Source organism: Mirounga leonina, unplaced genomic scaffold (genome assembly GCF_011800145.1).
Source record: "Mirounga leonina isolate KUSES-001 unplaced genomic scaffold, KU_Mleo_1.0 Mir_115, whole genome shotgun sequence".
Taxonomy (NCBI): Eukaryota; Metazoa; Chordata; class Mammalia; order Carnivora; family Phocidae; genus Mirounga; species Mirounga leonina.
In genome coordinates, this window is record NW_023270268.1 from 72,005,701 (window position 1) to 72,022,804 (window position 17,104).

Here is a 17,104-nt window from a genome sequence, read left to right on the forward strand (position 1 = left end):
TCTTTCTTTCTTTCTTTCTTTCTTTCTTTCTTTCTTTCTTTCTTTCTAGAGCACAAGCTGGGGGTGGAGGAGAGGGGCAGAGGGAGAGGGAGAAAGAGAATCTCAAGTAGGATCCACACCCAATGTGGAGCCCAACATGGGGCTCGATCTCACAACCCTGAGATCATAAACTGAGCTGAAATCAAGAGTCGGATGCTTAACCTACTGAGCCACCCAGGCGCCCCTGTATAGCTGTTACTTTTCTATAAAGCCAAGTTTTTTATATATTATTGAAGAACTTTACCTAAACATCACTTTGATGTAGTCAGTAACAATTTCATCACATTTATACAATGGAAAAATAGAAGATTTTATTAATATTAAAGTACGTTTGGAAAACAAATAGTTACATCCAACTCTAATACTGAATAGATTTTTTTGTCAAAAAAAAGGAACGAAATATTATGTTTTCTATAGTGTACCTTGGCCACATTGCTTTTCTATGATTAAGCTGTCTCTTCCATGCATTGTTCACACAATTTATACCTGGATAGTTTTGTATGGCTCATCAAGAAATCTTTATGCGACACAGCATTACATAAGTAGGCTGCCTGATATATTATTCCTTGTTGTAAAAATGTTTATCTTTCCTGAATGCAATGATGAGCATTTGATTCATTTGTTCCTGTCTCTCTGAGGATGATTTATCAATGTCAATGATACTTAGAGATCTGAGAGTAATTAATGTTGCTTCAGGTAAAGTTAATATGGCAGCCCCACTGAAGGTATCCACCCACGAAAAAATATTTCCCCAGTTCACATGTTCCGTTTATGCAAAATTAGTGAGGAGAGCCAAGATAAGCCATGTAAGCCTGACCTCCTGCTTATTCTTTCCTCTTGAAGCATGAAGTATAAGTTTAATGTTTTATTTTGACACTGCAGAACTTTAAATTAGAAGTATTATCTGTTGTGCAAATTAAAATATGTGATTTGAACTATGACATGTTTCTGAATTCATCAAAATCATCAGATATTATGCCATCCTTTGATAATTCTCCCTTTGATCAGATGAATCTCAAAACTTTGCTCTTGTAAAGTAGCTGCAGAAGGAAAAAGCCACTCTTCCAGCAGGTTCTGTCTGGCTGCCCGCCCCACTCATGTGAGGGAGGGGATACGCAGGCAGTGGGTAAAGAAGCTTCTCCTGGAAGGCCTGGGAAGTGCTGAACGGTGCTAGTGCCAAGTACAACCTCACATAAGCAGAAATTGGGATTTGATGAGATTACAAGGTGAGAAGACAGTGCTCGCACTGATTTTTCTCGCCCCTAGGAAGTTGGTGTCACGTGCAGACTTTCATGGAAGGATATGGATACCTATCCAATTCTCATTGAAAAAAAAAGTGAGCTTATTGAATTCTTCCGACTAGTAGGAGACTTTTTGGTGTTCACTTTGCTAGGGCTGAAGAGATGTGTGCAATTGCTTTCACTCTCCCAAAAGATCAGTACACTTTATTTCTTTTGTCCTCTTTTCTTTCCTTCTTTCCTTCTTCCTTCTTTTGTTCCTTCTTTCCCTTTCTCTCTTTCTTTCTCTGCTGTATGCTTCAAGTTGCTTATGCTTTAAACATTCTCAAGGTATTTCTGGATTAAGGAAGGCTGGCTCTATGCAGAAATCAAAATATATCATTCTGAACTTCCGAAGCAATGGCATTTATCTGTAGGCAAATACACAGAAGTCAGGTTTCTTTGACACTTAAAAAAAAATTAAGGGATAAGACATTCAAATAGCCTAAAGGACTCCTGTGGCACTGCGTTATTATGGCATATTAATACAGAAGTCTTCAGAGTCTTCATTTCCTGGAGCAGCCCCTGTGAAAATTCATGCCAGAGAATGGGAAAGAAGGTTGGCAGCCAGAGAACTAGATGCCAAATGGCTCCTCACTGGCAGTGGCATCTGGATGGGAGGTTGGCCTGCCTCCGGGACTCTTGGCCAACAGCACTGTTGTCTATACAGACGGCTGTGTATCTGTTCAAGAGTCCAACAACTGTGTGTGTGTATTTTGGTAAGCTATTATTTCTGGGCCAAAGATTTCCGTGGCATTTTTGCATCTGTTGGCAACGATTCTGTATTCAGTGCCTCCCCCATTCTCACCCACTGCTACATTGTAGTTTTCTGATCAAAATCATTGCATATAAGTGGAAATGCATTAAGAGGAGAAATCTGAAGATTTTTTTTTTAATCCCACAAAGCATATATAGGTATGGCATTGACATTACTCTGAATGGACTGTCTTCCTTTCTACAAGCCGTGAAAAGTGGGGAAATTCCAGTCTCAATGCAAAAATTTCCTTGATCCTTATAGGATTTAGATAGAACCTGATTATAGAACTATCAGAAATTACTTTAATCATCAGAAATACAATGGACCATTAAGAAATTTAAAGTCAAATTACTCTTTCAGTGTTTCCAGAGAAACAAAATTATTTTATAATTTTATAAACTGTAGTCGCTGCAATATGATACCGAAAATTACCACACATCCAATCAACTAGCTTGTGAAAGTCCTGCTTTATTGTGCAAGGCTATAGGCTCTCAATCTTTTAAGATTCCGTTACCCCAAAGTAATTTGCTTTGAGGGTACTCCCACGTTAATGTAATTCAACCAACACCTATCAGATGGACCATTTATACAAAATCTGGGGAATACAGAGCCAAATAAGATAACTGCCCCCCAAATTTTATAATGTTTTCACTTTTTTGATGAAGAAAATTGGGAACAAACTTTTAAGCGAGTTATAGAAACACCAGGAAAAAGAAATAAAAGCCAAATGGAGGTCCAGATTACCATATGGCATATGCCAAGAGTGGGGCAATAAAGAAATAAACCCATTTTTATACCTATTTTACAGAAACATTCCAGTTGAGCTTAGCGTTTTAAAGCCTGAAGGGTTTATAGAAAGTCCTATAATCTGAAATCCTTCTATTTTTGATGAGGAAACTGATGGCCAGAGAGAAGAAGTAATTTGATCATGGTCACACAGTAATTAGTATGAGGAGACAGATCTTGTTCTCTCAATGCTACTCCTAGTAATTTTAGAGTTGTGACATATTTAAAATGAAATTTGCAGGGAAATCCTTTAAAATGATATGGCATAATTTGTAAGATAATAATAAACAGTGAACCAAGATTAGGGAATTGCTAGGTGATGAAAATGAGAGGTGGAATGAGTTACTGCCATTATTGGCAATTCTCTTTGGCTAGAGTGGCTAGGGCAGGACTCCCAGAAAGATTACTCAAAGTCAGCCTGTAGACATTGCAGTTGATTGCACAAGGGGCATCTGCTACTTTTCTCTCTCCCTATGGCCTGTGGGCATTTCTATGGAGAAAGCAGGTATGTACCAAAGTTTATAGATGATCACAACGTTACCTCCATCCTCTAAGTGATCATAGTGTCATAAAAAATGACCCCCAATCAGATCCACCACTTAAATGTTACCGTCACTAATTTGTGACTCTCTGGAAGAGATTGAGGGCTCCATAGTCTGAAGTAGAGTGTTACAAGTGTATAAATAGTCATATTAAGTTGAAGTTATTGTATAAAATATGGTGTTGTCTATATTGGGCACTATATTGGGTCCCTCTCCAACTTGGTAGTGAGCAAAATAATACTGTTTTCTGAGTTAGACTAGGTAATTAACATGCAATAGGTTAGAGCCATGTTGAACTTGATAATCAACACACAAAATCAATTAAAAGAGGCTGAAGGATGCTCAGACCGGAAGGACTTCTCCATAAACTAAAAGAATGAGCAGATCTGAAGGAAAAATGTGTCAATTAGAAAGGAGGTCTGCAACTACAAAAACAGAAAACAAACAAATAATCAAAGAGGGGTGTATAGGCAGTGTCCATCCCATAACCATCGTAGACAAGGGTGGCCTGGTCCAAGGACTATTAATCATACTTTTTTTCATTTTCTGTATTTCCTGTTGTTTTCACATCTGGGGCCTTGTTGACCCTTCCCAGGGCTAGCTAATTCCTAGAGAGCAAACAACTCAAGGAGACTACACTTTTGTATGCAAACCAACCTAATCAAAGCCCATAGCCCTAACTCCCTCTTTTACTTATCTTTTACACGCTGGGCCATTGTCCATCTGCCCTAATCACTCCAGGGTTAGGTACCAGATGAGAGAGAGAGAGAGAGAGAGAGAGAGAGAGAGAGAGAGAGCCCCTAAACCCCAGAGCCTGCTGACGTTATTAAAAGAAACCAATCCTAAACCTGTTTATCCTGCCTCTTCCGTTCCTTCCCTGGACAACCACAATAAAGGCTCTTGCACATGTTTTTCCCTTGCTTCCTCTGCCTCCTGACCAACCTGATACCTTCTGTGGGCCCCCTGCATGGCATGCTGCACCTCCTATTTCTAGGGATCTCTGAATATAAAAACTCCTTCCTTCATAACAGTCACTTCCATGTCTGTGTGCCTTACCATACCTGATTAAAACAAATCCCAGGTACATTTTAAAACCACTACTCTGGTGCCAGCAGCAGTGAGCTAGCAAATCTCTCTATTAGCCTCTATTTGAACAATCTAAACACATAACTCTATCCTGCTGTTTCCTGTCCCTTCTTGTCTTTCTGCTCCAATTCGGCATCTCAAGTAGCATGTCTATAGGAACAGAAGATTCTGGGTTGGTCCCTATCATATTTCTCATCAACAATTTAATAAATTAGATTTCTAGTTTCTATACCAATCTTGTGAGTTTAGTTAATACTATGAATCCATTCCTGAAAGATCTGCTCTTGATCAGACTGACATCAGTCTTGTGAGCCTGTATAGTGAGGGTCATGGATCAAATCTCAGGTATTGTAGACCTGCTGTATCAGATCTGTATTTTAGTAAGATCCCACATTTGTATGCAAATCAAACTTTGAGAAACACTACTCTAGAGTAGGGACAAGCAAACTTTTTCTGGAAAGGACAAATAGCAAATATTTCATTTTTGCGAAATGTACAGTCTTTGTTGCAAGTACCAAACTCTTCCATCTTCATAAGAAAGGAGCCATAGACAATATGAAAACAAATAAGCATGGCTATGTTCAAAAAATTTTATGTATGGACACTGAAACTTGAATTTCATATAATTTTCATGTCACAAAATTTTTTTTAATGTTTTTCAACCACTTAAAAACGTAAAGACCATTCCTGGCTTTCAAGGCCTTACAAAAATAAGTGGCAGGCCAGATTTTCCCACTGGCCATAGTTTTCCCACCCTGTTCTGGGCTATGGAAAATTCAGTAGGATCAAGTTGTTCTGTGAGGTGAGGCATTCCTGGTTGACCCACCCCAAAATCCCCTGTGCCAAGTAAGACTTTTCGTCTTCAAATGTCCAGAGATGGATTACTTTTTTGTTTTGAGCAAGCTTGATGAAATACCATTCAGTTTTTTTAATAATTAAAATTTTTAATTAAGACTTTATAGAAACACAGGAATTCTAGAACATGGGTGTAGAAGTTAACAGAGAGTGAGCTACGTCCCTAATGGAACTGTTTCATAATCTGGAATACCAGTGTTTTAGTCAAACAGGCAATTTCCAATTTATTTTATGTGGCTGCCTGAGTCATCTGACCATGAAAAGCAATGAGGAAGTGATAAACCAATGAACCCTCCTACAACCATGCACTCATATGCAACAGGAATGATCAAAGCGCCCAAAGTGCAGACAGAAGGAGGTGTAGAGTGCCTATTACCTGATTTTTAAGCCACATTTATATGTGCCAAATGGCAGGAATATTCTAGTCTCTTGATTTTCTGTCACCATTTGTGCAGCAGGATATCAACTTGGAAGCAAGCCACTATCACCAGTCAGCCCGGCCACCATCTAGTTCATCCATCAGCCATTGAAATGGTCTGACCACCTTCGATGGGTTTTTTCCCAATGAGATAAGGCAATTGACCCTGCAATTCTAATTAGTGATATGAAGTGGGTTGGTGAATTCAGGATATCATTCTTACTCTTTGAATTATTAGGTATTTTTCTCTCTGATTGGATTAACTAAGAAAAAAAGTATTTCAATTATGATTCTTTCAGTAGTAACTTCAGATAACTCTAAAGCTCCTACATGTGATGCACTTCAATTTCCAGACATCCATTTCACAATTATTCGTTCTATAATCTGAAAGAATTTTTACTTTGTACATTAAATCTTACTACATAAATTTTTAATTTTGTGTATTTATCTCCAGTTCTAAATCCTGGATATATATCAGAATGACCTGGGGAACTTTTTAAACACGCCAATGCCCATGGGGCTCCCCAAGACCAATAAAATGAGAATCTGGTGGTGAGCCCTGATATCTTTATTTAAAAAAAAAATTCTCCCAGGTTATTCCAGTATGTGGTGGTTGAAAGCAACTGCTTTGGTGATGACCAAACAAAGGTGATTTTCTTCACTATTAAACTTTGCTATTTTTTCTAAAAGTTCTATAAAACACACTTTTAAAATTTAAAAGTGAATTAGGCACACTATTAAAAGAAAAAAAATCATCTGACTCTTCATGAAAACTACTTCCCCAGTGTTCTTAAGATAGGTATAGATACAAGTAAAGTTGTAAGCCTCCTTTATTTTCGTTTCTTTTTATCTAAATAAATTGGTTTTAGATATTGATTAAATGTGATCTAATAGGTATGTATTCCCTAATGTCCTAGAAATATAGCAGTTTTTCTAAAGATTTTATTTATTTATTTGAGAGAGACAGAGATAGCGAGAGCAGGAACACAAGCAGCGGGAGTGGGAGAGGGAGAAGCAGGCTTCCCATGGAGCAGGAAGCCTGATGCGGGGCTTGATCCCAGGATTCTGGGATCATGACCTGAGCCGAAGGCAGACGCTTAACCGACTGTGCCACCCAGGCTCCCTGAAATACGGCAGTTTTATTACTTCTCAACACTGTTTCAAAAACTATAATTGTACCATACTGTGTTCTTTCTGTGTTCTTTCGTCATTTTCATTCTCCGTTAGATGATTAATATCAAAATAAATATATACTAAATTATCAAAATGTACTTGCTTTGATGTTATTTTTATTTTTGTTTTCGGTGCTTGGTGTTTTACTATTTCAATTCTACCAAAATATGAGAGTGTGCTAAATAAACATTACACAGATCTGTCTCTACCATCACCCAAGAAGTTTCTGAATCAGGGGGGAAACAGGCTGCCTTCTAGCCTCTGCCCTACCCCATCAAGTCCCACTTTTGTGCTGCTGAAAAACAGCTAAATAACTCAGAGTAGCACCTTGGGGTATCTACTACTGAGGGACATCACTCATCTTAGTTTTCAGTCAGGGATAAGTGAGCATTAAGTTTTGTTTTGTTCATTTTAGAGTGTGCAAAGGAAAAAAGGTAATTAGTCGTTCCTAAAACATTTTATAATGCGAAACAGAAACTGAAGGTAACTTGACTATTCAAATTTCAAGCGGTTGTGTTAATAATAATTCACTTGTTAATTACTGAGCACTATCTATGCTAGGCACTGTACTAGGGTGCTTAGGTACACGCAAGCACTTACTACACACAAGTTATCTCATTTAATCCCCACAGTAACACTGTACCCTAGGTTGAAAATGCTCCCATTTTATGTTGGGAAACTGAACAATTAGATTAAGTAACTTAATCAAACTCACACAATTAGTCAGCGGGGCCAAAGTTTGAAAGTAGATCTTTAGGATTACAAAAGGATCCTAACCATTCTCTACACAAGCCAAAACTACAGTGAAGTCAACTGGTTTCCCTTCTTATGACCTAAAGGACAGAAAGAGAAAAGGAGAAAGAGAGAGGGAATGGGTTCTTCCCATCTTTCACACTTTGCTTGTCTATGCACATAATTTGACTCTTGGTTAAAAACCAATCAGCTCAAAGAGGTAGCACCTTCTGACCAATCTGTTTGTAACTGGTCAATTCAGGAAAAAGCAATCAAGCTGGCAAGTTTTGAATCTGCCTCGGAAGATGATCTTTTCAGTTTGGAATTGAGACACACAGTTGGCAGAATTCACACTACCAATGTTTTTAGGGGAAATATTCCGCTCTGAAAAAAAAAATCAATTAAAAAAATTTTTTACATAAGTTAACACCACACAGCCTAAGTGTATGCCTGTGTTTTTTAGTTATGAACATTCTTTAATAGTGATTTACATACATGTAAATGGGTACAATGAATAGATGTGTATATGTGTATACATACACAGAGATTACTAGCAGATGAGCATAAATTAAAGCAAGTGTGAATCCTGTCATTTTTTAGTCTTTTCTTCCACACCTGGTAGATTTAAACCCCTACAGGTCATTTTGTCAAAATACAATTTTGGTTCTGAAATAAAATAGCAGCACAGAAACAATCTATTATAACTCACTGCCAATGTTGCCAGATAACTACAAAAAAATAGAGTGTCTCAGACAGAAATATCACTAACTTTAATGTGTACGATTTGTTAACAGGGAAGAAAACAAGCAAACTTGCTCTCCGCTGACTGTCACTAATATTTATTCGTCCAGTGACTGTTAATCAAACCAAGTTTACAGTCCCGTACAGCACCTGTCACAGGTGCTGATCATTAATCAGCTATTACGGCAGTTTATTCTGCTGCTGACAACTCGCAATTTTCCACTGATTCAGCTAGTTTGTCAGGTGGGAATTATGGCATAGCGCATGTGACAAAACACATCACCCTTTTTTTTTTTTTTTTTTTTTTGCATTTTCAGGCTTCTCTCTCCTGCTTTCTCCCCCTTTTTAGACAAACAATATCTGGGAACTCAGAAGTAATAAGGCGGAATGCATAATTAATTACCCAGCTTGCTCTAATTAGGGATGAATAAGTTGTGTCCCTCTCATCATCACAAATGTGGTGATGGGTAATACCAGTTTATGCTGTATTAACTGCAAATATGCAATCCTTCTGAGAGCACTTTTGTTGATGAATTTGATGAATGTGACAATAATTAGCAGAGACAGATGAGAGCTAAATTACTACTGACAATGTAATGCTATCCTGCTCGAGGGCCTGGGAACGTGGCAGGATAACATGGCAGAGACCTGGGCCTCGCTTCTAATTAATAGTCTTTTTTTTTCTTTTTCCTTTTTTTTCCTTTTTTTTTTTTTTGCCAGTAGGGGGAAAAAAGGAGTAACGGTAATTGTTTTCGTAAAAGGCTGCAGGGAGTTATCAGGGTAATAAAGTTAATTAGCAGAACAAACATCCTTTCACTGCCTTACCAGTCTGAGGAAAAGAGGGTAATTCAAACTGCAGAAAGATATGACGAGATGGGATGATAAGAAAAGAAATTTCACACAGGAGGCCAACAGAGAAGAATGATTTTCTCCCTTCATTTCTTTAGCTTGATGCATGGGAAGAAATTAGACAGCCCCTTTTTTCAGTTCACAGAGTTGCATGTAAAGAACTTTATTGTTATGATTTTGAATTTGGGATACAAAGTTAGCTTAGATCAATTCCACTGTTTATTTCTTCCTTTCCTAGGTAGTGATGGGTTTGGTCAATTTCATCTTTATTCAAGTGACATTTTCTTAATGTCTCAAGCATAGAAGTGAGTTCGAATGCTTGCCAAAGAGACCACTTAGCTGCATTTTGTCCTTCAGATATCTGTTTCATTATCTGAATCTTTTGGGGAAAATAAGAAATTGTTAATTGATTTCCACAAGTAGTATTGGTTTATTCTTCTGCATAAGTTAAAAAATTAAAATGAGATGTAAGAAATATACATGCTATTTTACTCTATTTTTGTAGTCTCAAAAAATCACCTTTATTAAAATATGGAAACCATGTCTTTCATTTCTGTTGCAGCTTTTTACATATACAAGTCACCAGTCAAAAAAGGTGAACAGTTTAATGAATCTCAGTTTTACATTAGAGTTTTGTTCAGTTCAGTTTCATTCAATTCACACTGCTTGACCTAAGTAGATACAACATAAAAGGAAAACATCCAAACATCTGAAGCTTTTGCAAGTTCATTTTCTCCCTTTAAAGATCATTAGTGGTTGGGCCTCTTTGAAGCATCAATGCTTGAAACATTTGTTTAATATTCGGTAAAATCAGAAAGTGTCTATAGATTTTTATTCCTTTTAGGAACATTTCTTAAAAATTTATTTTGTGTTTTTTAATATCATTAGATATCTCACAAGTTCTGCATATTGACCATGCATATAAATGTGCACACATTTGCTTATTGTCAGAGCTAAATGAAACAGCCTACCATAATGACTGTGTTTGATTCTAAAAACATTAGGAGTAAGTAAGCAGGAACCCTACTTCCTGTTTGACAGCATAGCACCACGTGACTTTCCAGCATTAGAATTCTACATTGTGAAACTTCCACCAGACATGGGGAAACACCTACCAAAATGGACTTAACTTCCAATATCTACATTTTTAAAGTATCTTTGGGGACAAGACAAGAGCAGTGTGAGGGTAGAGGATATAACATTGAACTAAGAATCAGAAAACCTGAGTTCTTTGCTGGCTCTGCTACTAACATCTATATGATTGTGAGCATTTCCCTGTCATGCCTCTGACCCTCAGTTTGGTCATCTATGAACTTGGGTACCTTCCCTACCTACCTCATAGTGTAGTTGTTGACACAAAAGAAGTCATTTTTGGATTTTGGAAACCATGAGATTGTCAATGAATACAGTGTTAATACGATTGTAGTCTAGAAAAAAATCACGAGAAATAATCTTGAGCAAATCCACCTCCTTTTAATAGCCCTCTCATGTATCATTAGTCAGAAACAAAGCTAAAAGTTTTGACAAGAAGTTTTTATAATAAGAGGAATTAAAATCTAGCCTTACTTTGTGATTTTGCTGCTAAATTAATCAGAAAAATTATCATTATAAAAATACCCCCAAATTCATCTGGTCAAAGCTATCTACCTTTTCAAGATTTTCTTAGTCTCTTGTTAGAAGAGCCTATTAAAGTCAAAATTAGAAGAAAACTAAACTAGTCGTTAGTTAATATGGCAGGATTTCTTATGCTTGTCAAGTGAACTTCCATTTGAAAATAGCCAAGTTTCTCACAGGCAGACAGGAAGACACACATGCACACCAAATTCAGATTGTTATATTTTGCCTTGGATCTTTAGGAACATTTTTTGTTTGGTTATTTGGGGGTTTTTTTGCTTTTGAGCTATTTTTTTATATTATGTTCAGTTTTAAAGTTTTTTTAAAAGATTTTATTTATTTATTTGACAAAGAGAGTGCACGTGCACATGTGTGGGAGCATGAATCGGGGGGCTGGAGAGGCAGAGGGAGAAGCAGACTCCCCACTGAGCAGGGAGCCCCACGTGGGTCTCGATCCCAGGACCCTGAGATCATGACCTGAGTGGAAGGCAGCAGCTTAAGGGACTGAGTCACCCAGGTGCCCCAGCATTTTAAAGTTTTGCTGTATAATCAAACTATATAGGAAAACTCTAGAAGTGAAAGAAGCACTAGATGTTACTTTCAGCAACTTACAACAACTCTTATTTAGCTACTACGTGAAGTAAGAAATTATAATAAAAAGTCACTTAGAGATAGAGAAAGAGAGATTGAGAAACTATGAAGGAAGTAACACTAAAATCCAAATGTGAAATAGTTTTTTTCTAGAAATCTGTTGGAAGTCTTGTGAGAGAGAGACTAACAGGGAGCATGTTTGTTTGTCTCCTTTGAGACCTGCACTGAATTTATTGAATATTCTGGTCTTTTCCTCTCTAGCCACTACCTCCTTCATTAGACCACAAGGTATGTCCTTTTGGAAAAGTCAACTTAACTTCATTGATCTGCAAGGACTGTTGAAAATTTAAAAATTTGCTATGGGATCCTGACATGCCAGAAGCCACTAGAAAAAGAATTTTGATATTCAGAACCTCATCAAGAGGTTCCCCTCATCTTTGGATAGAGACCAAAATGATACTTTCAAGTAAGTAATAATTTCCAATATTGGCCTATTGGGTGAGTTAAAAATGCTTAGGGGGAAAAATTGTTGAAATTAGTTTCACCGATAGATATTGAAGGCATTGGATGCATGTACTGTTGGTATTATTATGAATATTCAGGAAATTTAATTCTTTCTTTTCCTTTTTACTCTGAATTCCTTGGCCATTGTTTTAGAGAATAGTTTGACAAATTCTCAGTTCTTGAAGACTTTGGGGCCTGTTTGCTTCTTATATGAGTGAAGAAGAATGTTAGGTGGTTAAATAATTACAAAGGACTAAAAATAAACCAGTTTATTTTTTCAGATTTTGAATTACAAAATTATTTAAATGCTGTCTCTAATCGAAGTGCTACATTACTATGTAATGACATTACAATACTGCTTAATGACATTAGGAAACTGCATGCAAAAAAATATTTGTACACAAGGTGGTGATGTTAGCAACCAACTACAGTACTTTTATTCCACAATAAATAACAACAGATTATCTTCCTTGAGTGATCTCCAAAGGGTCTGTTCGGTATTCATGTAATGATAGCATGTGAGGGCACAGAGCACATAGAAAACCTGTCATCATATGTCATTTAAGTAACAGGGAAAGAAAAAAAGGAAAAATCACAAAAAAGAGAGTAACTTCTAAAGAATAAAATTACATTTACATGTAGTAAGGATTCGAGTATCCAGTTTCTTTTGGCAACTTTTTGGATATTTAAGCCCAAAGATTAAATCCCAAATGTAAAATTGTTTCTGAAGCTCTAATAAACTATTCCCACTTCCCAGAAAGACTTCTTCAGAAAGCCTTTACCTCACAACCTCCCCCTGCCTTTACAGTTTTCCTGATCCCAATCCTGGTGATGGGATTGATCCATTGAGGGCAATGTCCTTTCCTCTATTCATGGCTCTTGTGTATATATTCAAGCTTTTAGATTTATGTTAGCATCATTCAGAAAAGTTAAAAGGTGAAGCTGGTAATAATAAATCACAAACCTTATTTCTCATGAAATGTTGGACTTACTCACCTTATCATCAATACTAAAATACAGATTAACTAATATGTGCTGGCACTTAAACTAGTTCATATTGTTTGTGTATTGGTACATTAATAATGACCTCCAAGACCTAGGTAATTAATTTTATTATTTAGCCTCCCAAATCCAACTATTTATTATAGTTAAAAATAGTTATTCTCAAATACTTTTTTAAAAAAGGTAAATGATGACATCAGCAGGAACACAGAACTTGTTGGTTACAAGGTAGAGCACTTGTGTGCCATGAATCCAAAAGGTAGGCAGATGTGTTTTCAATTTTAAGATTTCTCTCCCAAGATGAAAAGAGCAGCAATTGTTATTTGCAGGCTAGAAAGCAAAATATCTGTTCTTGAATTATCTGAGGATGAGTCAGAAACTTAAGCCCAAAGAAAAGTAATAAATAATGACAACAGATGTTTGTAAACCCGTGCTCCCCTGTTCAGTGTTTCTGCGTGTTGTTTTGCCTTGATGGGCTGTCAGCCGCCTCTCACCTGGGAGTAGTGATATCTTATCAAAGCCCCCACAGTTCCTCCTCACAACAGACAGATAATAGTGCCTTTCAACTTATCATACTGGGAGTCTAAAAGAAGCATGGGAACGACCGGTCAGGTGACAGCTTGATGGACAGTTTGACAGCCCCTAAAGCATCGTGGGAAACGGTTGTCACCTGATTTTTCAGAGCAACCAGGGAGATAACCTTCAGAATGACGAGGGAAACAAAAATCTGAATATTTGTATAAGATCCAGTGGCAGCATCAGTGTTGACTTAAGTGATAATAGGTATGAATTTAGATTACTCAAAATGTTATTATCAAACCTGAGGGCTCCCTCCAAGTCCAGAAATGCCCTTCATCTCTTTAGAGGCCTTTTACGTTTTTACTCAAATGTCATTTGAAAAACATATACATGATATAGGGCTCTTGATTTTAAAGAGACACGAGGAAAGATATTATTTAACCACAGGCTACATATATAAGCTGACCATTAGTATTCTCCAGCTTTGCAATCTACTTTCCTTTTGACAAATCCTTGCACACCTTTTCCTAAATACAGTTTGCACATCGCAGTTCTAGTTAGAAAGGCTGTCGTAAAGAATCAACTATGCCAAATTTTACACTGTGGGATGACTGGGCCTCATGAAGATCAGCGGAGCCTTGGTGTGAGAAACAAAATAAGAGAAATCAATCTGAAGATGTTTGGCACAAAAATGTTTCCGCTTGTATTTCTTCATTCATATGCCAACAAACAAGAATTGAGGACTTACTACATGCAAAGGTCTCTGCTGGATGTATAAAGATGAGAAAGCTAAAACTCCAGCTTCACCTGGCTATAGTTTAAGAGTGGGGGTAGTTTTAAATTAATAGTAGACAGCAAGAGAGACCAAGAGATTCGTCCAAATCCACTGCTTTACGGTCGCTGAGGCTCCTGCACAACCATGTACAAAGTTGTCTCTTGCATGTGTTCTCTTATGTATTGTATGTGCAGTTTGCAATAGTTTTATGGCTTAACCTGAAGAAATTTGGCCTGAAAATTGAGATTCCAAAGAAAAAAATAAGCACCTCTTTTTATATATTAATTAAGTGTCTCCCAAGTTGAAAGAGTATTGTAGAAATAGTAGGGAGATAAATGAGATTTGAGGTGCAATTCCTGTCATTGAGGAGGCCTCTAGACATCCCAAACCTCAGTCCCTTACATGTTTCATCTACTTTTTTTTCCCAGAACACTCAATAAATTTCTGTTTTATATAATATCTAACATACAGAAAAGTTATAAGAATAGTGCAAAGAACTCCTTTAAATTCATTATCCAGAATTCAGCAATTGTTAGGGTTTTGCCACATTTGTTTTTATCACTCCTATTCTCTCTCTTGCTCTCTCTCTCTTTCCCTCCACACATCCTCCCTTCTTCCTCCCTCCCTTTCTTATTTAGCTATCTACTTAATATTATATCTTTATGTTTTTCAATAATTTTTATAGAGGGGAATGAGATTAGATTTAGGTCTGATTCCTCTTTATACTCCTTCATAAAATCTAGCAACTACCTTGTATATGCTTGATAAATATATATATGAATGAGTGAACAAATGACAAATAATAATCAACCTAAAGCAGTCTTTGATCTTTTAGATGTGTGTTTATACATAAATTTAAAAGGTATTATATTATTTGTCTAAAATATATGTAATATTTTACAAAATACAAATCTTCCTTCAATGATGTCTGATCAATAAGAGACGTAATAAAATAAATAAATAATACAATAAAATTAAAATATTGCAGCAGAATGTCAAGTGACTTTCAAAAGGAAGTGAAAGAGAAAAGTTTCAGGTGCTGCTGGCCCTTTGTCTTTGTCTGGGACAAATAGACCAACTATAGATGCTGGATGAAAAGCAGGAATTTAAACAAAAACTGTCTTTCTGAAAAACACTCTGGCATCACTGTTGAAACTGGTACCATTTGGCTGCTTGACACTTTTGGGATAACACTCTGCTTTCACAAATTTTGATGCTTTGGATTCACATTCCAACATGATTTTCCAAAGACAAGCCAGACAAATTGTGAGAACACCCTCTGTGTTTTCCAGGGAACTGAAAAAAAAAAAAAAGCCAGTAAATAATTTAAATGACTATTAACAACAAAATGTGCTCCGTGTAATTCTTCACAAGAAGACGCATGATTTGAAAAAAAAAAAATTTAATGAAGCCGAAGTTTGCAAATGCAAAGCAAAATGCTTTGGAGTGCCATATGCAAATTTAAATACTTAGAGACTGATAAAAACACATTTTGCTTATTTCCAACTGGGAAGGCAAGATGTGGGAGGAAGATGTGTAATAACTGATACATGGACAAGGTCCAAATGTTGCAGAATAACTGAATTCAGAATCAAGAGCTGGGGTTAAAATGTTTTTCCTCTCCTTGTTGAAATAAACCCATGCAACATCAGGTCGTAACAGGTCCCAGATGTAGTCCCTAGCTCACCCGATACGAATTAAGTTTCATTGTTAACAACTAATGTAGTCATTTAAGCCAACTAAATAAAAGAAGCTAAATATAAAGCCGGAACCAAAGTCTTATAACATATTTCATAGTAACGCCAAAATTGGTGGTCTGGAAAAGTTAGAATAAATACTAGTGTTGAGTTTTCAGTCAGACTAAAATTTTCAGAGAAAGAAAATTTCAGACTAAAAAATTCACACACAAGAAAATTATCAGTTAAGTCATAAAACTATTTTATTTTCTTATTTTTTTAGGAGATTTTATTTATCTATCTGAAAGAGAGAGAGAGAGACAGAGCATGAGCGGAGTGGAGAGGCAGAGGGACAGGGAGAAGCAGACTCCCTGCTAAGCAGGGAGCCCAATGCGGGACTCGATCCCAGGACCCTGGGATCATGACCTGAACCAAAGGCAGATGCTTAACCGACTGAGCCACCCAGGCACCCCAAGTCATAAAACTATTTTCAAATTATGACATGCACTTGCCCATTATGCATTTCAACATATAAAATTAGCTTGACTGTTAAGCAGCATTTTGAAGAGGCAAAAGTCAAATTATTCGCTGATAGGTTATATGAATCATGAACTTTTCAAAGTCCATGCTTACTTGAAGTGTATAAAATTGGTGATCTTTTAGCTCAAAATATGTAAATACCACTGTTTGGAGTCTTCTGCTAAGGTGCAACAGAGTCTCTGGTGTGAGACATGAAGAGAGTTGAGTCTTAGGACCTGAATTAAAGAATTAAAGTTATTTCTGTTAACTCTTTCTTCGTTCAAGCTATGTGCATTACACTTCAAATTTGGGAAATTCTGGATTCATTTTCCCTTATTTTTCTGACTGAAGGCTTGTTAGAGAAGTAAATCAATGAATGTGTTGATTTTTTTAAAAGGCGTTTAGAAAACTAATTTCCTTTTTTTTTTTTTTAAGATTTTATTTATTTATTTGACAGAGAGAGACACAGCGAGAGAGGGAACACAAGCAGGGGGAGTGGGAGAGGGAGAAGCAGGCTTCCCACTGAGCAGGGAGCCCGATGCGGGGCTCAATCCCAGGACCCTGGGATCATGACCTGAGCCAAAGGCAGATGCTTAACGACTGACCACGCAGGCACCCCAAAAACTGTCTAATTTCCTTAATGCCAAAA

General features: G+C 36.9%; 1 long non-coding RNA gene across 1 annotated transcript in view; it reads left to right on the forward strand.

Moving 5' to 3' along the window:
* Positions 1-17,104, forward strand: part of LOC118006825 — a 129,685-nt gene that overhangs the window by 75,005 nt on the left and 37,576 nt on the right. Inside the window, exon 2 of the long non-coding RNA XR_004678199.1 lies at positions 11,722-11,926. This is a non-coding gene — a long non-coding RNA (uncharacterized LOC118006825). The remainder of the gene's footprint in view (positions 1-11,721; positions 11,927-17,104) is intronic.